General features: G+C 49.1%; 1 long non-coding RNA gene across 1 annotated transcript; it reads left to right on the top strand.

Moving 5' to 3' along the window:
- Positions 1–14,997: 14,997 nt before the first annotated feature.
- On the top strand, positions 14,998–18,705 carry LOC125436681. Its single transcript, XR_007245107.1, has 3 exons — positions 14,998–15,395; positions 16,186–16,448; positions 18,660–18,705. It is a non-coding gene; the product is annotated as an uncharacterized LOC125436681 (long non-coding RNA).
- The last annotated feature ends 7,192 nt before the right edge of the window (positions 18,706–25,897 follow it).

The raw sequence follows: 25,897 nt of genomic DNA, 5'->3' as shown, positions 1-25,897 counted from the left end.
TACTTGCAGGGGGCGAGGGGCGATGCTGCGGCGTTGGTGTGGCGGCTGTGAGGGGCAGCTCAAGTTGGAGCATAGCAAGGCATGGAGACAGGGCCATTGTAGCGGGCATGAGGGGCAGCAGAAGTCACCGCAGAGTTAGGCAGGAGCATGGTGCATTGTTGTGGGCATTTGGGGCAGGGGAAGTTGGGCCAGAGGGAGGCGCGGAGACAGGCACGGCGATGTGGGCGTTTTGGGCAGCAGAGGTTTGCGCGGAGGCAGGGGTGGAGCCATGCGTGTCAGCATTGGGGCCATGAGGGGCAGTGGAAAGTGGTGCAAAAGTAGGAGACTGGGAGTGTGTGGGTGCGGGAGTGAAGCATGGTGAGTGAGGTGGGCGCGCAGATGGATTGCCGGTGTTGGATAAGTACAGCAGGAGGTGGTGGGTGGAGGGGATGGGCAGTGGTGGCAGGCGGTGGGAGAATGCAGTGACACAGCTGTAGGCGGCATGGCCAATCAGCAAGGCAGCATGGGGTGTAATGGGCGCAGCATTCAGTGGCGTGGGTGTAATGGGCGCAGCGTTCAGTGGCGGAGTGGGCAGCAGCGAGGCTGCAGATATAGGGGGCAAAGCGTTTTACCTAGCTCAGGTGGGTTACCTGAGGGAGGGGAGGTGTGGAAAACACGCTCACATACATACACGTGTGAAATTTTGAGAGCATTCGGTCCAGTGGTTTCGTAGTTACAGCATGACTCACAAACGAACGGTTAGCTTTTTATATATATAGATAGCTTCAGACAGTATAACTACAGAAGTCATGTAGATGCCCATGGAAACCTGGAAGATCCCACCCTGAAATCTGTCTTGTAGTGAGCGTGCCACGCTAGCGAAGTCAGTGGAAGGTCTGCTTGTTTATCCAGTCTGCTGGTTTCAACATGATTGTAAAATATACAGTTGTTATACAATGACATATGATGTTTTTAAAATTGTTAATATTGTTACTAAAATGGTCTGTCAGCTGCCTCAGGTGGACAGAGGCCAGAGCTGCAAGAAATGGATTCACTGACTTGCTCTCCTAAAGGGACGTAGAACTTCTCTCTTTTCCTCCATTTTACCCTCATGACACCCCTGTGAGGTAGGTGAGGCTGAGAATGGGCAAGAGACCCACGGTCACTCAATAAGCTTTTGGGGCAAGGTGTGGATTGGAACCTGGATCTCCCAGCTCCCAACTGACCATTAACCACATACTGATTCTTCTGCCCTTGCCAGGAAAAAGAATGCCCCCCTCCCCAGCTCTTGGCCACGCTGTTTCTCCCCTCCAGGCCAAAATCTGTTCTACACTTTGGACCCCCACCCCACTGCGTGCGTATGTGTGCCTGAGAGAGGTATTTGCTCTGTCTCCTCTTTCTGCTCTGACTCCTCTTGCCAGATCTCCGCTCTGTCCCCGTTCCCAGGTTCTCGTGCAGGCATTAATTTGTCTGGCACAAAGCACACTGCCGCCTCTGACATGTCAAAGGGAACACGACCCAGATGAATCCCAGAATAACCACCGTGTTTGTGTTTGCCTTTCGAGGGGCCGCAGAGCCTTGCCAATACGAAAACAAACCTCTGCATTGAAATTCTGCCTCTGATGGAGAGCAGGTCATTTCCGTGTGTTGTGTCTGCTTTAGCGACTGACATGTTTGTGCCGATGCCACATCCTGCTATGTTTCCCCTTGGGAATAATGTAAACTTCTTCAGTGGCAGCTCCCATGATGCACCCTGATGCCATTCAGCCCTTGCAAAAACCTGGAAGGATCTTTTAAATGAATACTAGCAGTTATGGTGTCACAACTAGACTCTGGGAGACCCAGGTTCAAATCCCCACTCTGCCTTGGAAGATGCTGGGTGGCCTTAGACCTGTCACATACACTCAAGCCTAGCCCACCTCACAAGGTTGTTGTGAAAATAAAATGGAGGGCATAAAAAAAGCCCCACGGGATCAGACCAGTGGTCCCCCTAGTCCAGCATCCTGTCTGACACAGTGGCCAACCAGTTCCTCTGGAGGTCCAACAACAGGGCACAGAGGCAGTGGCGAAGGCACCAGGGGGCAGGGGGCGGCGGGCGTGATGCACAGGTGCACCATTTCTAGTCACGTGGGGGCCCCCCTGCCCCCTGCGGCGCACCACCCCACTTACTTTTAGGAATGAAGCAGGCCGGAAACCTGCCTGTGTTGCCTGGGCCTGGTGGGAACTAATTTCCCAGGGGCTCCTGGGAAATGTGGTTCCCACCAGGCCCAGGCAATGCAGGCAGGTTTCCGGCCTTCTTCTCCAGCCTGCTCCTTTCCTAAAAATATGTGGGGTGGGGTGCCGCGGGGGGGCGCCGCTGTGAGGGGATGGGGGTGCCGTGGGGGGGGGGGCGGGGGCGAAAAAGCCAGAGTGTGCACCGGGCGCACTCTGGTCTAGCTACACCTCTGCACAGAGGCCACGGCCTTCCCCGGATGTTGCTTCCTGGCTCTGGGATTCAGAGGTTTATTGTAAGATAGAATTTCCAGCTCTGGGTGGGGAAATTCCAGGAGATTTGGCAGTGGGGTTTGGAAAGGGGTGGATCTCAGGAGGGGATGATGTCATTGAACCCCCCCCCGCAGCTGTTTTATCTGACATCTGGAGATCAATTATAATTCCAGGAGATCTCCAGGCCCCATCTGGAGTTGGCAACCTTAAAACGAAAGGTGCCTGGGATTTGAACTGCTAGAACAGACTGCTTTAAAGACAAAGGCAGTTTAGTGACCATAGAAGTTCCTTTCAGTGACTGTGACTGACAGGCAGCCATGAATAGACCTAACCTAGGGCAGAATGAGTGGATGCTACCTTGAACTTCATATAGAAATCTCCGGATAATAACAACAACTCAAATATTTTACCACTCCTTCCCCATTGTGCATTTCTGCAGAGAGCATTCTGCTCTAGGAATCAACGATCTTTGGCTGAGCAAACAGATACAATTAATTTCTGTCAATGCTTACACATTTGGGAAGGCGAAGGTGATCTCTGCGGGGTCACCAGAGTGACTGATTCACAGAGATCCCCCCCCCCCCTCTTGTGGTGCAGAAAGGAGAGCTTAGCCGCAGAGCTCATAAGACAGTTTTCACTTTATCAGCACTGATACGCCAGGTCCCTTTTATGGACAATAATAAATGACCTGGAAGTAGGGGTGGGTAGCATGCTGGCCAAGTTTGCAGATGATACCAAATTATGTAGGGTGGTGAGAACCACAAAGGATTGCGAAGAGCTCCAAGCGGACCTTGATAAATTAGGTGAGTGGGCTCAGAAATGGCAAGTGCAGTTCAATGTAGCAAAATGTAAAGTGATGAACATAGGGGCAAAAAATCCAAACTTCACATACACGCTACAGGGGTCAGTGCTATCAGTCACAGACCAGGAAAGGGATTTAGGCGTCTTAGTTGATAGTTCCATGGGAATGTCAACTCAATGCATGGCAGCTGTGAAAAAAGGCAAACTCTATGTGCAGTGTGGATCATTAGAAAGCGAATTGATAATAGAAACTGCAAAGACTTGTCATGCCCTTATATAAAAGCAGTGGAGTGCGACAGCTACTCCTGGAGTACTAATGTTCAGTTCTGGTCGCCTCCATCTCAAAAAAGCGATATTGAGGCGAGTAGAAAAAAGTGCAGAGAAGGGCAACAAGGATGATTGAGGGACTGGAGCACCTTCCCTATGAGGAGAGAGCTGCAGCGCTTTGGGGACTCTTTAAGTTTGGAGAGGAGGCTGACTGAGGGGAGGGATATGATTGAAGTCTACAAAATTATGCATGGGGTAGAAAATGCTTGACAGAGAGAATTTTCTCTCTTTCTCACAATACTAGAACCAGGGAAGCGTTCATTGAAAATGTCGCTGGGGGAAGAATTGGGACTAATAAAAGGAAACACTTCTTCATTGCAACATGTGATTGGTAAGTTTTGGAATATGCCACAGAGGAGGGTGGTGATGGCCCACTAACCTGGATAGCTTTAAAAGGGGCTTGGACAGATTTATGGAGGAGAATTCGATTTATGGCTACCAATCTTTGATCCTCTTTTGATCTGAGATTGCAAATGCCTTAACAGACCGGGTGATGGAGACAGCAGTTTCGCAGAAGGCCATTGCGTTCACATCCTACATGTGAGCTCCCAAAGGCACCTGGTGGGCCACTGCGAGTAGCAGAGAGCTGGACTAGATGGACTTTGGTCTGATCCAGCTGGCTTGTTCTTATGTTCTTATAACCATCTTGAAAGGAATCTGAAATCTCTTGCCTGTTTCAAGGGCCTCCTGTCGCCCCCTGAAATGCCCCAAATCTCTTAGGAGATGGGCCACACGGAGGGTTGCCAGGTGGTAAGTAGATATCTCCTACTATTAGAATTGATCTCCAGAGAAATCAGCTGTGTGGCACAGTGGTTAACAGCAGGCAGACAGTAATCTGGAGAACCAGAATTGATTCCTTACTCCTGAGTGGTGGACTCTATTTGGTGAACTAGGTTTGTTTCCCTGCTATTCCACAGGAAGCTTGCTGGGTGACCTTGGGCCAGGGACATAGCACCCCGCTCCCCTCATTGCCTTCCACGTGACCCCCCCCCCCAACGTGCCCCCTAGGAACCCCACTGCCTTGGGCTAGTCACAGTTCTCTTTGAACTCTCTCAGCCCCACCTACCTCACAAGAGGAAGGGAAAGGAGTTTGTCAGCCACCTTGAGTCTCCTTACAGGAAAGAAAGGTGGGGTATAAATCCAAACCCTCCTTCTTTGGGGGAAGACTCTATGACATCACACCCTCATGAGGCCCCTGGCTTCCCTGAACCCTGTCCTCTTCAGGCACAGATGCATAGAATCTCAGGCATTTCAACCCAGCTTGGGACTGTAGCAACCTTCTTGGCACAGAGATACTGGAACCCAAATAAAGCGATCATCGGTTAAATTTCCTGCTGCTGCGTCCACTCGACATGTAGTGACTTCCAAATCTGGAATTTTAGTACCGTTGATTAGGTTTTTCTTTCCGGAAGCAATGTGCTCATTAGGGAAATTATTATTTTAAATTACAAATAGTGTCTCCCCTTCCTGTTCCTTGGTATTTTATTTTTAGAGAAGGGCTGGAACTTTGTCCGTCTTCCTTTTGTTTATTTATAGGCGCTCTGTAATAATTGGGCAGCCAGCCTGAAGTTTCCCTAACACACTTTTATCTGTTCGTCTTCCTTGGTTTGTCAGCTGCGTCCCATCATGCCAGCTGCCCAATTCATTTGGACCCCTGTTCATCTTTCTCACAGTTTCCATCTGCGTCCCTCAATTGTCCCCTTGTCTCCTTGGTTTCCTTTCAGCCCCTTCTCTGAATGTGGGCAGCGACACCCCCCTCCACACAAAGGCGCTAAATACATTCTGCATCCAGCGGGAAATGGGGGGCATCCAGTTCTGATCTCAAAGGCTTTGCTGACCCCCAGAACCCTTTCTTCTCCTTAGTCTTGCTCTCTTTGCCACCCCAACTCCTGCTGCAGAGTGATGAATAGACCTGCAGTGGAAGCACACAGCCGGGGCTGGGCGGGGAGGGCAAGGAGGAGGGGCCTGGCCTGCCTCGTGGCCCAGACAGCATCCTTCTGTCCCAGACGGTGCAGATGGCCAAAGAGGGCCGAGGGAGGAGGCTGCCCTGGAAGAAGAAAGGAGCCACATCACACAGACGGCTGATGCCAGGAGGGTGTGCGCACAGAACAGGGGCTGCGGCCTGGACCGCCAGGGGGCAAAATGCGTTCCCTTTTGGGTCGCAGCCAGTGCCAGCATGGAACGGCCAGAGCTCGCCCCCTGCACCGGCTGATGCCACGCACACAGCTGCACGTTGCTGATGGGCGCAGGCTGAGCAAGGGCCACCTTGAGCCATCCTGCGGGGGTGGGGGTGGAGAACCAGGATGAAGCCAACCAAGCCTCTGATTGGCTCCCCGGCCTCCACACCTGCAGGGGTGGTTGTGAGCATCTGTGCTGGAGCAGGGAAGGGGGGTGGTCTCTAGGCAACACACTCCTGGTGACGTCACCCCCACCCAAGGCGACAGCTGGGGCCCTTCTGGAGGCGGGCCTATCTTCCATGCAAATTGCGCGCGCGCGCGCGCGCGCACACACACACACACACACACACACCCGGCTGCTGCATTTCTTCCTCCTTTGCAATTCCAGGCTCGCCTGCCTCTCCGCCCCGCCCCGCCCGTCCTACATCCATCCCTCTTCCATCTTGCCTTGCGATATTTTGCTCCAGGCACGCTGCCCTCCCCCCCAAGCAACGTGGCCGCCCCTCCCTGTGTGGGGTGGCATGCACCAGAAGCAGGAGGGAAGGGAGATACACCGCCTGCTCCGTCTACACCCCACCTTCAGCAAGGGCACTGTCAGCGGCTCCCCCACCCCTTCCCTGGCCTCCCCATACTCCCTGGCCCCCCCCTCCCGGGAGGCAGTTGCAGCAGGTGGCCACTGCACTTCTGCAGCTTCTCTTGCGCTGCTCGCTGCCTTGCAGACGGCAGGGGAGGGCTTGGCTGTATCTCCCCCTCCCGCCCCCCAAGTCGGAAGCCAGCGGGTCTGGGCCTGCGTGTAGTGGGTGTGGATCAGTGACCCTCCCCACCCCCCGTGGCCCTGGAGGAGTCGCTCCCCCCCGCCGCCCCTTGCCCGCATTTGCGAGCTGGCAACCTCTGGCCAGGAGGCAGACCCAGGCCGGGCATCTCCTTGGCCAGAACTTGCCACGCAGGTGCAGGGAGGGAGAACCTGGGGCGGGGTCCCCCCCCTCATTGGCGGCGTGGGGGTGGGTGGGTGGGGAGCAAGGCCGGGGGGAACCCCGCCGCAGACACCGGGGAGGCGAGAGGGTGCTGCTGGCCGCCGCAGGTAGCTCCGGTGAAGCTGCCAGGTCGGCTCATTGCTGCAGCGGACCGCCCGCCTCGCCGCCGCTGCCAAAAGGCCACGGCAACCTTGGCTGGGCGCCTGGGGTTGGGCGCTGCAGCAGCAGCAGCAGCAGCAGCCGGTTCTGGCTGGCTGGCCGGCCGGCGCCCTCCCCTCCCCCCCCCCCCGCCCTCGGGGCCCCGTGGGGGTGGCGCCGCTGGTTGCTGGCCAGACAGCGCACCCCCTTAGAGAACCTGGCGAGGCCTCAGGAAACATCGCGCAGCCACCCAGGCGATCGCGCGGCGCATTTGCTCCCCATCCCGGGGCGGGCCAGACCTCTTGGAGCCGGTCCTGCAAGGGCTGGCCTGTTGTCCCGGCCCTTCCAGGGGCAGCGGCGCAGGAGAGGCCGCGGGGCCGGGTTCAAGTCCGGCGCCGCCTTGGAAACCGAGATGGGATCTTTGGCCAGGCAACAGCCCCGTGCTGGCCTCTCCAACGCTCACCCACTGGTCTCAAAGACATGATGGCGCCCTCCCTCTGCTGCATGAGGGGCTCTGTCTGCCCCGCCACGCCCCCAGCCCCAGCAGCAGCAGCAGCAGCAGCAGCAGGGCTGCCTCGAGACTGGAGCCCTTAAGGTGGCCATGATAAGAGTCCCATGAAGCGCAGCTTTAGCAATCGGGCCCTCCAGTAGGCATCAGGCCAGAATGCTTTCCGTGGGCGGCGCCAATGCTCTCTCCTTCCAGGGCCTCTTTCTGTCAAGGAGGTTTGCTCAGCACAAGCAGCCGGCCTGTGTGATCCGGCTCCTCCTTGGTGGTGCAAAGGGCTGTCTTCAAGCGATGCAAGGTGGTTTGCCATTGCCTGCCTCTGCAGCACAGCCCTGGACATCCTGGGGGGCCTCCCACCCAAGTACAAACAGGACCGGCTGGCTCAGCTCAGCTTCTGGGATCTGACAGGATTGGGCCAGCCTGCTTGTGATCCTCCCTATAATCTTTTTGAGATTTATCCTGATCACCACGATTGGACCCCTATCTGCCACCGTGGTGATGCGGGGTGTGGCTTGAGGCTTTCTGTTGTGTTCAGCCGGGGTGTTTCTGGCTGTAGACCGTCTCTTTGGTTGGGGTTATTTTACACCAGAGGTCCTGCGCTCATTTGTTGTGAAGACTGGATGTGGCATAAATGTGCCTTGGGCAGGTCGGGTCCGGGGGTGGGGTGGGGTGGGGTGCTGCTGCGGCTAGCAAACCCCCAGCAGGCTTGCCAGGTCAGATCAACACTGGGGTGGGGTGGCTTCCTTAGCTGGCGAGCAGCAGGCTCACCTGGCCAGATTAGGAGCAAAGGAAGAGTTGCCTCAGCTGGCTTGCAGCTCTGATAAGCCCTCTCAAGGGGCCAGATTTGGCCCCGGGCCACGTTTGACACCCCAGCCTTATGCAGTGGCTGCAACCTTATTTCTACAGGAACTTCGGATCCCAACTGAGGAATTTTTTGAAGCTGTCCCGTTTTAATCTGTACGCTGGCAGCGGTTATGCCAGGGGGATGTAGTGTTTGGCTAGAATAGTTCCCAGCTGTGTACAGAGACTCCAGCTCTGCACCCCCCGTTGGCACACCTTGAAGATCTACCGTGTGCTAGGCACTCTAGTATAGAATTACACTGCTTGTCACAAGTCTGTCTGAGTCGTGTATCTGGTTTGCCACACCTTTGATAATGCTGAACAATGATGAAATCGCTATTCTTTTTTTTTCCTTACTGAAAGTAAGCCGAGGACATCGGCTGCCTGTCGGTATTTATACACGAGAACAAGCATTTATTTGAACATGAACCTTTCCCTTGTGTTTTAGAAATCCAGCCTTCAGTCACCTGAAAGAGTCCTGACTATACAAGCACAAATTGTCCAAACCTTCTTTTGTGATCAAAACACTTTAGGGGCTGGCTTCTTTCTACTAACCTGACTCTCTGAAGCCTCTCCATTCAGGAGTTCAATTTATATGCCTGGGGAAATGCTTCCCCACTCAAGGGAGTCTGCCTGGACCCGTGTAACGGCTGTGTGGCTTCATGCCTTGTTGACCTCAACCCTAGACTATTACAGGCAGTGGCGTAACTAGGCAAATTGGAGCCCTGTAGGCAAAGGCAAGGTTGATGCCCCCCCTCAGTGTAATGGCCTTACACCTTAGCCTTCAGCCAGTGGGCATTATCCAGGCAAACTGGGTTTGAAGCCTGACGCCCCAGGGCAGCCACCCTCCCCACTGTGACCAAGCAATGATTTTTTACACCAGGTTGTTTCAAAGTCACCATCACATTATAGAACATGCCCCAACTCACAAATCTGAACATAGCAATAAGCCATGCCACACAGCAGAAATATTTTTGAAAACATTTTCAAAATGCTTAAAATGTTTTGTACTGCTATGAAACATTTTATGGTGTTGTATCAGTCCCCAATTGGAGGAAACAGCATCCCTTTCCAATGTTTCAAAGGAGCATCTGGGCTCCTAGTTTAAACAAGTGATGCTGGAATCCACTAGAAGCAACATCATTTTCAATGGTGTTTTAAACTAGAACCCAGATTCTCCTTTTTAAATCCACCTTAAAAGGGGAGAATCTGGGGTTCTAATTTATTAGCATTGAAAATGATACTGACCCTGAGGTTGATTTTCCCACCCTGAAGTAACATCACTTTCAATGTTTAAACTGAGGGACCTCAGATTTTCTCTTTAAATCCCATGTGTCAAGGGATTTAAAAGGAACATCTTAGGAAATTTGGGAGGTGCCTGCTGTCAGGGGGGTTACCAATTGTTAGCTAGCACCAAACTTTCAGGGTATATTTAGGAGACTCTCACAATGATACCACTTGAGTTTTAGTGAAGTTTGGTTCAGGGGTTCAAAGTTATGGACCTCAAGGTGTAACCCCCCATCTTAGCTCCCATTGGAAACAATGGATGATCACGACACCCTCTTTGGGAGTCAGCTTTGGACCCCCAGACAAACTTTCATAAAACCTGAGTGGTATCAATGGAGCTACTCCTGATGATGGCTCCCCGGTTTGGTGAGGTTTGGTTCTGGGAGTCCAAAGTTATCCACCCTCAAAGATGTAGCCTCATCTCCTATTAGCTCCCATTGGAAACAATGGGGGATAGGGCACCCCCCTTTGGGAGCCCATAACTTTGGATTCCCAGAACCAAACCTCCTGAAACCTGGGTATAACATCAGGAGGTCTCAAAACATTCCTGAGAATTTTGGTGCTTGCTAGCCTAAAAGAAACTGCACCTCTACGGGCCAAAATGGAAAAACACTGAAAATACAAAATCCCAAACCTGCGGTTTTAAAAGCTACAGGGCAGGGCAACTGCCCACTTTGCCCTATGGGAGGAACGCCTCTGATTACAGGGTTCGTCTTTGAAACCGGCTCAGAAACTCCAGTTGCTGCAGCAGGCAACAGCACATATACATTCTGCGCCCATTTGGTAGATTCTCCATCGGTCACTTATAGCTCACTGACTTCAATTCAAGGTATTGGTGATCATGTACAAGTATCTACAGGACCTGCTGCACTCCTCTGTGACCACTTGGCTCATCTGCACAAAACCTTTTGAAAGCGCCACTCTGCACATGGATATGACCTCAGGAACCATGACCCTGAGGTCAAAATGACTCTCATCCTTCTATTATTCTGCAGATTGTGTAACAAACATGAAGGATTAAAAAAAGAAAGAAAAAAACAGCATCCCAACTCTTACTGCACAGCTATTACTTTTGTAATTCCATTTTTTGCATAATTCATGATGTATCATGTCTGGCACTTTTTTGCATTGTTTTCCAATTTTGTAATCCTACTCCAATTGCATTGGTTATTGGATGCCTTGTGCTATCCAACTGCATCATCTTAGATTGTGTAACCTGCCTGAAGTCTCAGCTAGTAAGGCAAGCAATAAAACAAGTAAATAAATATGTCAAAAAAAAAACAACAACCACAAAAACCCCTTATGCCAGAGTCTAGATGCACAAGTGGAAAATGTCTGTTCCTGAACTCTACTGCTTTGCCATCCGGGGGCTTCTGCATCCAGCAGCTGGGGTACCCCTGAAAGGTTTTCACCTGGCCTGGCGCAGACGGCTCACTCCAGAATCGGATCTCTCCTCCCCAATGAGCCATCTCAGCCAAAAGTGCTGGGGAAGCAATTTCCACATCATATGAACGAACAGCTGCCATTCGGGAGCTCAGTCTCCAGCCAGGGGATCTTTTTAACCTCTTCCCTTTCAGAATCAGCCCTATTAGACGAGTTTCTGATACAGACAGGATATGGAAGAAGGGGGGCCCAGGCGGCCCCGTGTAGCCCAACGTCGTCAGGTCTCGGAAGCTACTTGAAAGCAGGGCTGCCAGCTGTGGGCTGGGAAGCACTCGGGGATTTGGGGAGTGCAGCCTCCCGAGGAAGGCGGGCAGGAAGGGCTTGGGCATGGGAGGGGTCTCGGGAGGGGTCTGCTGCCCGGCCACTAGAGAATCACCCTCCAAAGGGACCATTTTCTCCAGGTGTCACCCAGTGATGAACGGCCACAGCAAGTCTCCAGCAATCACCTGCAGGCTGGCAACACTTCTTGGAAGGGAGACCAACAAGGAAGACTCTGCCGAGGAAAGCAAAAGCAAACGACCGACCTCTGTGTCTCGCTTGCCTTCAAAACTCCTTGCTGGCACGGCTGTAGGTCGGCTGCAACTTGGCAGAGCTTTACACACGCACGTGCGAAGAAAGCACTGTATAAATATTAACTGCAATTGGATCTTCCAAGTTGTGCCAGCTCGATAAGGAGAGGATTAGGTCTAAATCCTACACAAAGTTCTAAATCAAATTTAAAGGCTATAAACACTGTTACTTAATGATGTGATTTAAGCATGACTCATACATTTCTGTTGCAATAACCAGCGAGAAATGGGAGGGGGTGAGCACATGAGTGGAAGAGCTGATCCGATGCTCCGCTACGCCGCCAAATCTCACTCTCCGTCAGAGGAAAGATAAGATGGCAGACTGAAGTCAACAGCGACAAAAAGGACAGCTTCATCCACTCTTGCTGCGCAGTTCCAAGGAAATAAATAAGATCCTGGCCAATTCTGCAGCCAGTCAGATCACAGCAACAGCTGGACACTAAGCTTGTGGCAGGATCCCTTGAGCCAAGAGGGAAGGTGTGGCAGGAAGGTTTTAATAACTCAGGGAACAAAAATACTCTGTCCTTGTGAAAAAGAGGAGTTTGGATTTATATCCCTCTTTCTCTCCTGTTAGGAGTCTCATGGTGGCTTACAAGCTCCTTTTCCCTTCTTCTCCCCACAACAGACATCCTGTGAAGTAGGTTGGGCTGAGAGAGTTCGGAGAGAACGGTGAGAGTAGCTCAAGGTCAACCAGCAGGCTTCATGTGGAGGAGTGGGGAATTCAGCCCGGTTCTCCAGATTAGAGTCCACCTGCCCTTAACCACTACACCATGCTAGCTCTAACAATGGGCAACTTGGCCAAAGTGGGCTACAGGAGTGGACTTGAGAGGAGGTCTACAACCATGGGAGCCCACCCTGGAATATGCTGCCGACCACATTTGATGAACTGTTCTTATTGAGCTAGAGCTCCAAGTGGCAACACTTTAGGACTTGGCCAGCTAAATCACAGTCTCTCAAGACTGTGCGATGTTACCTTTCCTATAGCTGGAGTGGAGTGGCTGGGCTTGTTACCACTGCCCTGGTAACATAAAGTGATTTCTCTAGGAGTGATTTCAAGTGATTTCAGCTCGTGACAGCAAAGCAAAGAGGAAAGGCGCAGGAGACCAGAGATTGTTCCAAGACAGGGAGATTTCTTTATTGGCCAGTGATTTCTCCAAACAGCTCAGCAAAACACTATCTTGCTTCAACAGAGCATCCACCTTTTATACCTTTCCCCCAGTAACCCAGAAAGGGTGGTGTAGGGCAGTCCCACCCCCACAGTGCAAAACCCAGGAAGGGGGTGGTCTCCTTCCACATAATACGGAGAAAATGTCCTAACACCGTGGTGGCGAACCTTTGGCACTCCAGATGTTATGGACTACAATTCCCATCAGCCCCTGCCAGCATGGCCAATTAGCCATGCTTGGGGGGGCTGATGGGAATTGTAGTCCATAACATCTGGAGTGCCAAAGGTTTGCCACCACTGTCCTAACACAACCAAGGGGAGAAAACAGTCCTTTTGTAAATGCTGATGAGATCAAATCTCAGAAGAAAAGGTTGTGCCTTCTTGCCTGAGGTGGTTCCTTGGGAGTGTTAGACAAAGACAACTTTAAATGATCCAATTAATTCTTGGATCCTGAAAGTAAGAATGTGAACAGTCCAATGAGCTTCTGGATCCTGAGAGTAAAACTTCAAACAGTCCAATAGCAAAACAGGGTGACATCTTCCAACAGTCAGTTCACACCCGGAGTCCATCCTTTGTAAGTCAAAAGGTCCTTTTGTTGGTGGAGATGGGATTACCTGGGTGTTGGCTTCTGCCACATTCCAGGACCGACTTCCTTGGGTCTTAATATCAGCTGCTACAAGCTATTGCTTTTCTAACAAATACAAATATCTAAAGTAACATTTCTAATCTTTAAACATTAGATGCAAATCTAAAGAACTTTCAGTATAATAAAAGAGCACCCACATATATATGTAAACAAGAATATCCTAAACTAACATTAATAAACCTTGAATCAACTGGAAGACCTAGCTAAGACATAAGCATAAACATTAGGTAAGCAATAAATCCAACACTGAGGGGCTTATACTAAGTCTTAAAAGAAATAAAAGCAGGGAGAAAACCATGTGAAACATTAGCACAACCATATATACACGCCCTATGGCGACTTCTGGGTAACACTGGTCTCTTTGCTCTGGTCCTTAGCCAGTGCAATCTGGCGACAGGCTTAGGGAAATTTTTTTTATATTTTCCTGGCGGTAACAGGTTTGTGGAGCTGCTCCACTGGCCTGGCCTCCCCATGGCTGGGCTGAGTGTGGGTGGGGAGGCGGGACAGCTTCTGGCAGCCACCAGAGCAGCAGCAGCAGCACCAAAGCACAGCTGCTCCACCGGCAGGGACCAATCAAATGTAGTGACAGCCATGATGGAGGGTTCTTGGTGGGGACATTTGACTGCTGCCTCAGCGCTTCATTGTTTAGGGTGGTGGATACACCTCGTGGCTGGCCACCTGACACCCCTCCTCCTGCCAAATGTATTTTGGGCTCTAGGGAAAATTCTGACAAGAGAAGGTGAGGGAGAGGTTGAGTGGGAAAGGAAGAGGGGGCCGAGAAAGGGCAGAGCAAAAAGGTGGTAGGGTTGCCAGCTCTGGGTGAGAAGTACCTGGGGAATTTGGGGGTAGACCCTGAGGAGGGAGCAGTTTAGAGGCTGCCTTCCAAAGCAGCCACCTTCTATAGTAGCAGATCTCCAGACTGTCATTGGAGGTTAATCACCCAAAATCTGCCCCCAGTGGCTTAACCAGCTGAGTGGCAGCCTGCATTTCACACATTCTTTCACTAAACTCAATGTAATATATATTTTCTTGTTCCCAACTCACATGCAACCTCAATATTTGACTAAATATGACACAAGTGTGACCATTTTCTATATCGGGAGTCCGATTTAATAAAATATTGTATTTACAATTGCGTGTTTACAATTAAGCACACGAGTCGAGGTTGCCTATAAACATTTGAATTGGAAACAAGAAAACATGGACATTAAGTTCATGCTATATTGAGTTTATTGGCCTTTATTGAAAGGGTTTGCAAACTACAGGCTGCCACTCACTCGGCCAAGCCACTAGACGCCGATGTCCCCGGAAAATCTTATTAATTCAATTGGGGTGGATGTGCCTGAAGTCACACCCACCCCAACTGAATTAATAAAATTTCCCTGGAGGTTGGCAACCCTACACGGGCGGGGGTGGGGTGCTGCGTGGCTGAGGCCACGGCGCCATCAGCGCCTCCTCCCTGGAGGGCAACCAACCGCACCGCGCGGCCCCTTAACCCCCCCCCACCCGCCATTGGGGGCGTGTCCCAGCAGAGAGTGGCGGTTGGCGGACCGAAACCCCTCCGCGCCGCATGAGAGGCGGGCGCGCATGCGCTCCAGCGGAGGAAGAAAAAAGCCGATGCGCCTTTCCCGCGCTTTTAGGCGCAGAAGGGGGAAAAAGAATCCCCGGCGTGTGCGCGCCCGCCTCCTCTCAGCCACACCCCCTCCCGACGCCGTGCGCGCCCTCCCCTCAGCGTCGGGCGCGTCCGTTCTTTTCCCCCTTCAGCGATCATCTCTCAAAGGGGGACCGGCGGCTGCTTTCCCGCCCTTTTCCCCTTCACAGAGCGGGGTGCTAGTCAGACATCCCCCCTCCCCTTCCGCGCCTCCCCCCCGTTCTGTGAGGGCGCAGCGCATGCGCAGAGAGCGGGGGTTCGGTTCGCCCCGTTGAAGGCCGGGGTCGTCGTCGTCGTCGGGCACCCGCGGCCAGTCCCGCCGCCGCGGTCGGGGTCCCCCCTCCTCCCCCGGGGTCGCCGTACGCATCCCTGCGGAGGGAGGGGTCTCCGGAGGCCGGCCGCCCGTCAGGTGAGGGGGGACGGCGGAGCTGGGGCGGGCGGCTTTGTCTCGGCGCGGGCCTCTACGGGGGTGGGAGTCAACCCAGAACCTTCTCCCCCACCCCCCCCCCCCCAGCCAGAACATAATTGGCGAGGGAGGGAGGGGCTTTTGTTGAAGCTGGAAGCGGCGCGTCTTCCGGGGCCAGGGGAAGCCCCGTCCGTCTCCTGGGCAACGTGCTCCGCGGCCACACGCGCCTCGGTGGTGGAATGGGGTCAGTTTCGAAGGGCTGCGGGGGGGGGGGGGGCTTCCTCCTGCCTGGGGTGACGCAACTTTTTATGGGGAAAAAGGGATTCGAAACAGAATGTTGGGCTTGGGTTCCCTCGTGATGTCTGGGTTTGTGGGGTTAGTTTCCTTCAAGATGTCTGTGGATTTGGGGGTTGTGTATCTTGGGGGTTTGGTTTCATCAAATATGGCTTATGGGATATGCAAAATTAATTTTATTAAAACCGAAGAACTCTTCCTATTTATCATTTTGTCTATTCTAACCAGTGGCCAGCCCAGTTTCTTTTACTGGCGAGGCAGTCCAGTAACTAGAAAGAAATTGGTGGCTCCAGAAAGGTTATTTTGTGCATCACCAATGTTGGATCTCTTTCTTTTCCTAGGCACTGGTTGGTGCCACATGCAGTCTTTTCAGGGGCTCAGATAACTACCCTGTAGTTTGAACTCTTGGCCCATAGTTGACTTCGAAATTTTTCTGAATGTTTTCATTGCTGTTCTGGGAAAGGAGCAAGATGACTAACTCCCTCACCGCTTGCTTTAGTTTCCAGGGAAGCAGTCAGGCATCACACATTGGGGTACCTGGAGAATGCAGTTCACATGATGCACCTCCTCGTTTTGGCGTTTCTGGGACCAAGCCCTGCTCCAGGAGTTGGAGGGCACTGAGGACTCGCTTTTTCCCCTCCTAAGAGGGTGCTGAAGAAGGGGAGGGCAGGTCTCTGAAGGCCTTTGACAGACTTCTCCTCATGAAGAGGAATTGAAGCAACAGTCTCTGATAGTGCTGCTTCTTCTACTGCCAAGTGTCTGGTAAGTCATGGCTACCATTGTTCATTTATTCAAGTCTGCTTTCCTTCCCCACAACCTCATGATCTGGGGGAGAGGCTTGCTTAAGAGATTCTGAAGGGGGTGGGGGAGCAGGGGCTGCCGACTGTCTGTCTGCTGACTGTTAGAGAAGGTGGCGTGCCTGTTGGATACATTAACCGTTGAGGATTACCAGTTTGTGCTGCAAATCTGGAACCAGCTGGCACATGCAGAAAGGGAGTATACAATAGAAATGATGTAGACTGGCTGGGTGGAGAGTAACTTCCTCATCTCCTAAGGAGACTTGGGCTGATAGACTCTGGCTTGCCATTACTATAGGGAACTCAAACCCTTTCGGGTTGCATAAGTGGCATTGGGGTGTGTGTGTGGAATTCAGTTGGGTGTTTTCCCTTCTGAAGGAAAGCACACAACGAGGAGGGAGGAGGAATCTGTGCTTCTGCAGTTGCTGGAATAATTCGTTCTTTCTCTCCAGACTGTGGCGTCATTCACACATATAAAAGGGAGCTAAGGCTTGCCTATTGACTGGCAATATTGCTGTCTTCAAAGAAGTGGGTAGTTGATAGCCTTGTCATGGGGGTTATTTCTACAAGACGTTGTGTGTGGAGAGTAAATACAGTTTACACAGCTGATCTTTAGAATTTCTTGGTTGCGTATATATTCTTTTGATTAAAAACTGTTCTCTCTCTTGAGAAACAACTGCACAGTCTTAAAATAACACAATCTGTTTGGGGTTAGGCTGGTTTATAGAATCTGAGGTGTGGTTCAGCATGTAGATACTGCATTAACCTCTTTGAATGACAGATTCCAATCTAATCAATACAGATGCTTTCATGACTGAAGTGGTCTTTTGATTAAATTACTTTTTTTGCATTTAAACCTGCCTTTTTTTCTGGCTGAATTTAATCTGATATGGTATTTTATGACGTGATATTGCCGTAGAGGACATTAGGTACTTGATGAGAGCTGGCATGGTTTAGTGGCTAGAGTATCGTACCAGGATCTCAGAGACCCAGGTTCAAATTCCCACTATCCTATGTAAATTTGCTGGGTGACCTTGGACTAGAGATTCACTCTCAGTGTATCTTCCTGATGGGGTGGTGGTGAGGATAAAAAGAATGGGATCATGTAAGCTGGTTTACATCCCCATTGGAAAGAATGGGGTATAAATTAAGGCACAAATGAGACAAGTAGGGAACCCTTCTTGAAACCCTCGGTCCCAGCGGGATCAGATTCTGCACTGAGACAAGAACTACTAAGTACTCCACTGTGAAGTGTGACCAGACCAGACAGCATGGGTTGTCTTCAGAATACTGATATGAGCCCCTGGAGAAGGGTGGTGAATAAATCCAATAAATATTAACAATAATAGTAGTAATAATAATGATGATGATAATAATAATCTAGTTCTCTGGGTTTCTTTCACCCTGTACTTCCACACCCAGCAACAGAATCCAGTGTTTGAGAAATAGAGAGCCAGTGTCGTGTAGTAGTGAAGCGAATGTGGGATAAGGATCTGGAAGACTCCGGTTTGAATCCGCACTCACGCCCTGGAAGCTCACTGGGTGACCTTGAGCTATTCACACTTTCTCAGCCTAATTGACCTCATAGTGTTGTTGTGAGAATAACATGGAGGAGAATTATGATGCGAGCCAGTTTGGGTCCCCATTGGAGAGAAAGGCAGGTTATAAATGAGTTAAATAAGTAAACCCAATCCATAAATCTGGACGCAGCTCTGCACAGAAGCCCTGGCTCATTGGGAGGGCTGTTGAATGAAGTATGAACAGGGAGAAGGGCCAAAACCTGGTCATTACCCCCAGAGGCTTGATTCATGGGGGCAGGTTTATTCCTCATCCCCCAGATGTGTTTTTTTTAACATTGTCCCATTCAAGCGGCTACCATTCATTTACAGGGGGAACAGATTGTGTGTGGCTGGCCTACCAAGCCTAGCAATTGATCCAACCTTTGAATATGACTTTTCAATATTCACAGTCCTGTAAATGATGAATGTTTTAAACATTTCTTACAGTAGTTAATATCAATTTATTCAGGATCCCCATAAATTATAGCATGTAAGAATAGCTGCTTTAGCCCGTGAGTGGACTAGTTTGGGTCACAGTTTATTAATCTGAGATGAGGAACTGGCCCCTTTGTTAGCCTTATTTCTTTGCCTTTCTTCTCCATTCTTTTGTACTCCAGATCTTTCCATAGACAATGAAGGAGCATGCCAGAACCAAAGAGCATATGCTGTAGACATCATACTGAATGGTATAAAGTTTTCTAAACTGCATACAGCCTTAAAGCTGGGGGCGAAAGAGAATATTTGTCATTTTTACATGAAAGGAAATGGACATTTAAATTTTATTAGAAAATGAATCTTAATGTTCTGCTTGCTCATGAAGGTAAAGAGGTGAGGAGCTGAATGAGTAATTACAGTGGGACAGCTCCATAGCCAGCTCCTTGTAAAATCTGTTCCATCTCTTTGCTTGCAGCAAGATATCCCATGTTATCTGAGCTCGATCAGAACAACAGAGCTGTCCGGCAAAGGGGGTGGGGTGGGTTTGATAAGCTACACAAATTGGTTTATCCATTGTTCCCTTTCGGTAGTTATGCAAACATAAGTTAGAAGATCCTTAAATATCAGAAAGAGAACCTACTTAAGAAATGTGGAATTTCAAGAAATTCTCTTTCCCAGAAAAAACTGAATTTTTATTAAGCCTAAACTTTTTTACCGCTTTAATAAAATAAAACACAGTTTTTACCCAGCATATAAAGTTTTGCTGTATATTTTAGTACTGACATATTTATGACATTTAAATAATATAAATCTTTAATTTTCTACAAGCAGAATTGCAAGTATACCAATGTTAAAGAGAGGGAGAGCACACTGTCCCTTGTGCTTTTTTACCATATTTAGCTTAGTTTTTGCCCTTTAAGTGGTAGGAAAAAAATAGTTGAAAACAGCAAAAAAATGTAGTACAGAAACCCAGACTGTCTCATACAGCCATAATATGATCTCGCAGTATATATGGATGTTGAGTTTATAATATTGAAAGCAATAAACAATTAAATACTGCATTATCATACATTCAGCAAATGGTGGAGAGAATTAGTCAAAATAAATATGCGCTTAAGAGTATTTTTTATGTGACTACAGTAGACGCAGGAATTACCATTGTCTAACATAGTAGACTGTTGTATATAAAATCTTCATACTGTACTTTTTGAATGGAAAAATCCTAGTCTTTAAAAAGCCTCCCTCATTCTGTAAGTGACTATAGCAGTGGCGTACCTCGGCAAACTGGAGCCCTGGGCAAAACCTGAGTTTGATGCCCCCCCATGGGCTGCCACCCTCTCCCACCGTGACCAAACAATGATTTTTTTCCCACCAGGTCGTTTCAAAGTCACCATCACATTATAGAACATGCCCCAACTCAGAAATCTGAACACACCAATGGGCCATGCCCACAGAAGATGGAGATCCTCTGGCTGGGCTGCGAGGGAGGACTGGGGATTTCCAGCCGCCAATGTGGGAGGGGGCCAAATTGGCACCAGCCTCCTCTGGCCGCAGCCTGGGGGCCCACCTGGATTCATCTCTATCAATGGAGACCCAGGTGGCCCATGTAACTCAGGTTGCGTTTTTCCATCTTCGTCAGGTCCGGCGGCTGGCCCCCTACCTCTCCCAAGCGGACCTAGCCACTGTGATCCATGCAACGGTCACCTCCAGGTTAGACTATTGTAACTTGCTCTACACGGGCCTGTCCTTGCGTCTGATTCGGAAGTTGAAACTGGTCCAAAATGCGGCGGCTCGGCTGCTCACTGGTGGTGCCGCTAGAGACCACATTTTGCCAGTGTTGCGTTGTCTGCATTGGCTCCCAGTTGAGTTCTGAATCATCTTCAAGGTTGTTGGTTCCTAACCTTTTCAAAGGCCTTGCACAGCGGCCTGGGGACCCCTCGTGACTTCTCAGGACCGTCCTAACTCCTGCATGTCCCAGTTTGGCTCTCTGTGTTCAAGCCGGAGGCCAATCTTTCTGGTAGTCCCGGCCCCTCAATGATCGCAAAGTGCTGGCCTCCCACTTTAGGGCCAGGGCTTTTACAGCCCTGGCCCCTGCCTGGTGGAATGCTCTTCCTCCAACTGTCCGGGCCCTGCGGGATCTTGGAGAGTTCCGCAGGGCATGTAAGACCGAACTGTTCCACCGGGCCTTTGGAGATGCCGGCCGCTGATGGCGCCCCTTCCTCCCTTATCATCTGTGGCCCTTTTCCATCTTGGGTCTTCCGCTCCCTCTTAAGAGGGGTTTTTTAGATGACCGGACGCTATATTTTTACATTTATGTTTTACTTCATTTTGTATGCTGTATTTTAAATGGTTTTAATTCGATGCTTAGAGCCCTTATTTTATTTTATCTTATATTGTATTTAATTTATTGAGAGTGCTCCTTTTGCTTATTTATGTTATAGTGAAATGTTGTACACCGCCCAGAGCCCTCCGGGAGTGGGCGGTATAAAAGTATAATAATAATAATAATAATAATAATAATAATAATAATAATAATAATAATAATAATAATAATAATAATAATCATTTTATGGTGGTGTATCCAATCCCCCCAATTGTAGGAAAATAGCATCACTTTCAATGTTATTTAAACTGGGGACCCCATATTCTCCCTTTAAGGTGGATTTAAAAGGAGAATCTGGGCTCCCTCGTTTAAACAAGTGATGCCTGAATCCACCCCCAAACAGCATCATTTTCATTGGTGTTTAAACTAGGGAACCCAGATTCTCCTTTTAAATCCACCTAAATCTGGGGATTATCTCCCACCCTGAAACAGCCCCACTTTCAATGTTTAAACTGGGGACCTCAGATTCTCCCTTTAAATCCATGCCGAAGGGGATGGATATAATAATAATAATAGTAATAATAGTAATAATAGTAATAGTAATAATAATAATAATAATAATAATAATAATAATAATAATAATAATAATGAAAAAACAACCTTTATTAGGCATTGAGAGAATGAAAGAAAGAAAACAAGGATTAGCAGGAAGGGGGGGATTTAAAAGGAGATTCTGGGGAAATTTGGGGGGTGCCTGCTGTCAGGGGTGCAATTAGTAAGATAGCAGCACCAAAATTTCAGAATATCTTTGTGAGACCCTACTGATGATACCACCCAGGTTTGGTGAAGTTTGGTTCAGGGGGTCCAAAGTTATGGACCCTCAAAGATGTAACCCCCATCTCCTATTAGCTCCCATTGGAAGCAATGGGGGATGGGGCACTCCCTTTGGGAGTCCATAACTTTGGACTCCCTGAACCAAACCTCACCAAACCTGGGTGGTATCATCAGAAGAGCCTCCCGAAAAATCCCTGAAATGTTAGTGCTTCTAGCCTAAAAACTGTGCCCTCTGCAGGCCAAAAACTAGAAAGCACTGAAAATACAAAAAATCCCTGAAACAAACCTGCAGTTTTTGCACACACCCCCCCCCCCAATAAGGGGGTGCCCTGGGCAACTGCCCACTTTGCCCCATGGGAGGAACGCCTATGGACTATAGTTAATTGTTGTATTTTCTTTTGTTCTCGGAAGAGTGTTCAGGGAAGGGCTGAAGAATTTTTTAACTGAATCTTTCCAGGTTTTCCCCCAGGGATCTTCAGCTCTGTTCTCTTAAGGCTGTTGGTTCAATCATGTGGTATATGTCATACGTGGGTAATGAGTGTAAGAGGCCATCACCATATTTGCCTTCAAGGCCTAAACAAAAAAATCCAGAATACTGCTGGGTGACTTGTGGCAGCACTCAAGCGAAGTTCAGTTGTATCTTTAGAGATTAACTTGTCTGTGGCACAGATATTCACTTTTCATTTGAATGTTCAGGGTTCATTTTCTCTAAAACCATTTTCTCTTAGTATACCAATAGTTTGTTAATAAGATCTCACCCTTGTACTTAATCCAGATCAGTAGTGTGAATGAAGTGTGGATGCTAAGTGATCTGCAGGGAAGTTGGTGAATTGCTTCCTTTCTTTGAGACAGCAGTTGCTCCCAGAGTTAGACTAACCTTCCCACTTTTTATTTAAGCAGAATAGTTGAGACTTCTTATTCCATTTCCTACTCTTATTGTACCTTCTTCCCTTTGTATGAAGCTACTGGTCAGTTTTCTTTAATGGCTTTATGCCCCCCAAATACTTTCTGCTTCAGTATAATGCTTTGCAGGTATATATTTAGCAGAGCAAACTGTACTTATCGTTTGTGAATTTCCTGGCCCCAGTTTTTGAAGAAGAGAAGAGTTTGGATTTGTATCCTGCTTTTCTCTCCTGTATGGAGTCTCAAAGCGGCATACAAAATTCCTCTTCCCTTTCCCCAGAACAGATGCTTTGTGAGTTGGTGAGGCTGAGTGAGTTCAGAGAGAATTGTGATGATACCACCCAGGTTTGGTGAAGTTTGGTTCAGGGGGTCCAAAGTTATGGACCCTCAAAGATGTAACCCCCATCTCCTATTAGCTCCCATTGGAAGCAATGGGGGATGGGGCACTCAAGGTCACCCAGCAGTCTTCATGTGGAACAGAGGGGAAACAAACCTAGTCCTCCAGATTAGAGTCCACAGCTCTTAACCACTACGTCATGCTGGCTGTTTTGGAGAAACATCTAGCACTGTGTACTTCCAATTAAGGAGGAAAACCAGCCTACCTGAATGTGTTTATTCCAGAAAATGAGAATGCCATTTCTTCCATCAAGGTCTTAGCTATTAACCAGAATGTTTTTTTTAGGAAAAAGGATGCAGCTTTCCAATGTTGCAGCTTCTGATCCCTGGAAAAGTTTTCATCTGGTGTACCTTTGTGAGAACTCTACTAGAAAGCAATAAAAATACTGCATTGCAGTCAGACTGTAAAAGGATTGTGACAGTTGTGGAAGGAGACTAGGAGTCATGGAGAAAGCACCCCTTCTAGTGACCACTGGTGGGAGACCTCTTTTCCTTTTGTCAGTGGTTTTCTTCAGCAAGGAGTTCAGGGATTGTTGAAGAGCTCTGCTTGACCTCAACTTCTTTGTCTGCCTTCTCTTGGTTTCCATCTCTTCCATTTTTTTCTTACACGTTGAGTTCTTTTTTCTAATGCTCATTTTACAAATTCCAATGTTTGGGCATCAGTGACGGTATAATCTGAAGAAGACTCAGAAGAAGTTTTTGAGTCCTCAGCAGAAGAGCTTCAGGAAATTTCACCGGGATCCAGATACAGGGGTGCCAAACAGTTGGCATCAGAAATGGTCACATGCCAGGGTGGGTCCTTCGCTTGCCTCTCACTCAAGACTAAGGAATCCCATCAGGTTGGACTAGCGGCTGATTGTTTCCCCAGCACAGTTGGAGTATCAGACTGAAGCAGTGGCTGGCTAACTCAATTGCAGGGCAGTTAGCAGTGATGCCAAGCAGTGGAATGTTTCTCCCAAATTATAACCTTCCCTTGTACATACCCTGTGGCAGCACAGGAAATGTCACTTTCAGGATGCCTAGAGGTGAGGAAATGACTGTAGTGAGCTCCAGTGGAACAGGCTTCACATTTTTGAGGGAATGAAAGCCTCAGACAATGTCTCTCTTCATGTACAAGGAACCCCTACATCAGTGGTTCTCAACCTTCCTTATGCTGCGACCGCTTAATACAGTTCCTCATGTTGTGGTGACCCCCAACCCTAACATTTATCCATTTTACAGATGGAGAACACTGATGCAGAGAGTCTTAGGCGACCCCTGTGAAAGGGTCGTTTGACCCCCAAGTTAAGAACCTTCCCTACATCTTTGGAACACCTACAAGGAGCCCCTACATCTTGGGTACACTTGCACAAGCCTTACATGGCCAGCAGGGGCAGCAAACTCATCCTGGATGACTAAGGCAGCTAGAAAGACCTCTCAAGGTGGAACCCTGTATAGAGCATGCATGTCAGGCTGATCTGAAGTGGGTAAAAGCTTTTTTGTTCAGAGAAGTTCTTAAGAGACCAGGAAGAGAGGAAATTGCCTGAGGGTGAGCTGCCAACACAAGGTCTACCTAGTGCAGTGGTGGCGAACCTTTGGCACTCCAGATGTTATGGACTACAATTCCCATTAGCCCCTGCTATCATGGCCAATTGGCTATGCTGGTAGGGGCTGATGGGAATTGTAGTCCATAACATCTGGAGTGCCAAAGGTTCGCCACCAGGGACCTAGTGTTTATTTCGTCAGGAAGATATTCTCAATTTAAATGCAACGAGAATGCCAGAGCTGCCAAAGTGTTTGCATCCACACGCGGAAATCCCTGAAACTGATCTAGAAAACTCCTAGAAGGGCTAGGAAGGTGGTATTCGCCTAAAGATGTTTTCCCCTTTTCCAGATTGTTTTCTGGAGGTGATCAAGAAGGAATTGTATTCCCCACCTTCCAATTTTAACATTGCAGTAGGAAGGTTGCAATATGAAAAGGTGGTATTGATTTCTTAGCAGTGTTTATAATTCAGCATCTGTGTCAGATGTGCCAGTGCAGTGGTTCTAGAAGTCTAGGAAGGATCCTAAAGAGATGCAGGAATCTGTAAAGAGTGATAGGGACTCAAGGTACTGACAATATGCCAACCACAAATTGAAAGCTGGGGGCATATGTTCATAAGCTCCAGAGAACAGCTACCTAAATGTAGATTCCAGTCTGGATCTGATGTTCACTTCGAAAGCTATGACTGCTGCAGTCATGGTATGCAGAAATCTAGGGTTAAAGTTCTGGGTGGTGAACACCTTACGCAAAAGCATCCTTACCATATCCTATTTTAAGGAAAACGGGCTCTTTGTGGAGGTGTAATACTAATAGTATTCTTATTCCTTCTTCTAACATTAATGGAAAATGCAATCCCAACCCAACAATTATGTTTTTTAGCAGTGTCTGAAGGTACACACATCTCAAAAAGGATATCGAAGAGATAGAAAAAGTGCAGAGAAGGGCAACAAGGATGATTGGGGATGACCATCCTTATGTGGGGATGACCACAAGATGTCTGAAACAAAGACTCTATGAGCATATAGAGATTGGCTACCAATCTTGATCCTCCTTGATCTGAGATTGCAAATGCCTTAGCAGACCAGGTGCTCAGGAGCAGGAGCAGCAGAAGGTCATTGCTTTCACATCCTTCATGCGAGCTCCCAAAGGCATCTGGTGGGCCACTGCGAGTAGCAGAGTGCTGGACTAGATGGACTCTGGTCTGATCCAGCAGACTTGTTCTTATGTTCTTAAGGTAGGGGCTATTATTCATGGAACAGATGCCACTTGGAAGCCACAGTTATTTTCAACACACATATCTGTATTTGTGCCGCTTGTTCTTATAGCAGGTCCCTGGCTTCCTTTCCCCCACCATCTCAGCTGGTCAGGCATCCATGGGCCTTAAGTGCCATTAGACCACCTCTTTTACACAAGCTGTTGCAGGGAAAAATGTAAGGAGTGTA

This window comes from Sphaerodactylus townsendi, linkage group LG07 (assembly GCF_021028975.2).
Source record: "Sphaerodactylus townsendi isolate TG3544 linkage group LG07, MPM_Stown_v2.3, whole genome shotgun sequence".
Taxonomy (NCBI): Eukaryota; Metazoa; Chordata; class Lepidosauria; order Squamata; family Sphaerodactylidae; genus Sphaerodactylus; species Sphaerodactylus townsendi.
The sequence above is the reverse complement of the archived record's forward strand: the minus strand, read 5'-3'. Positions and strand labels throughout refer to the sequence as shown.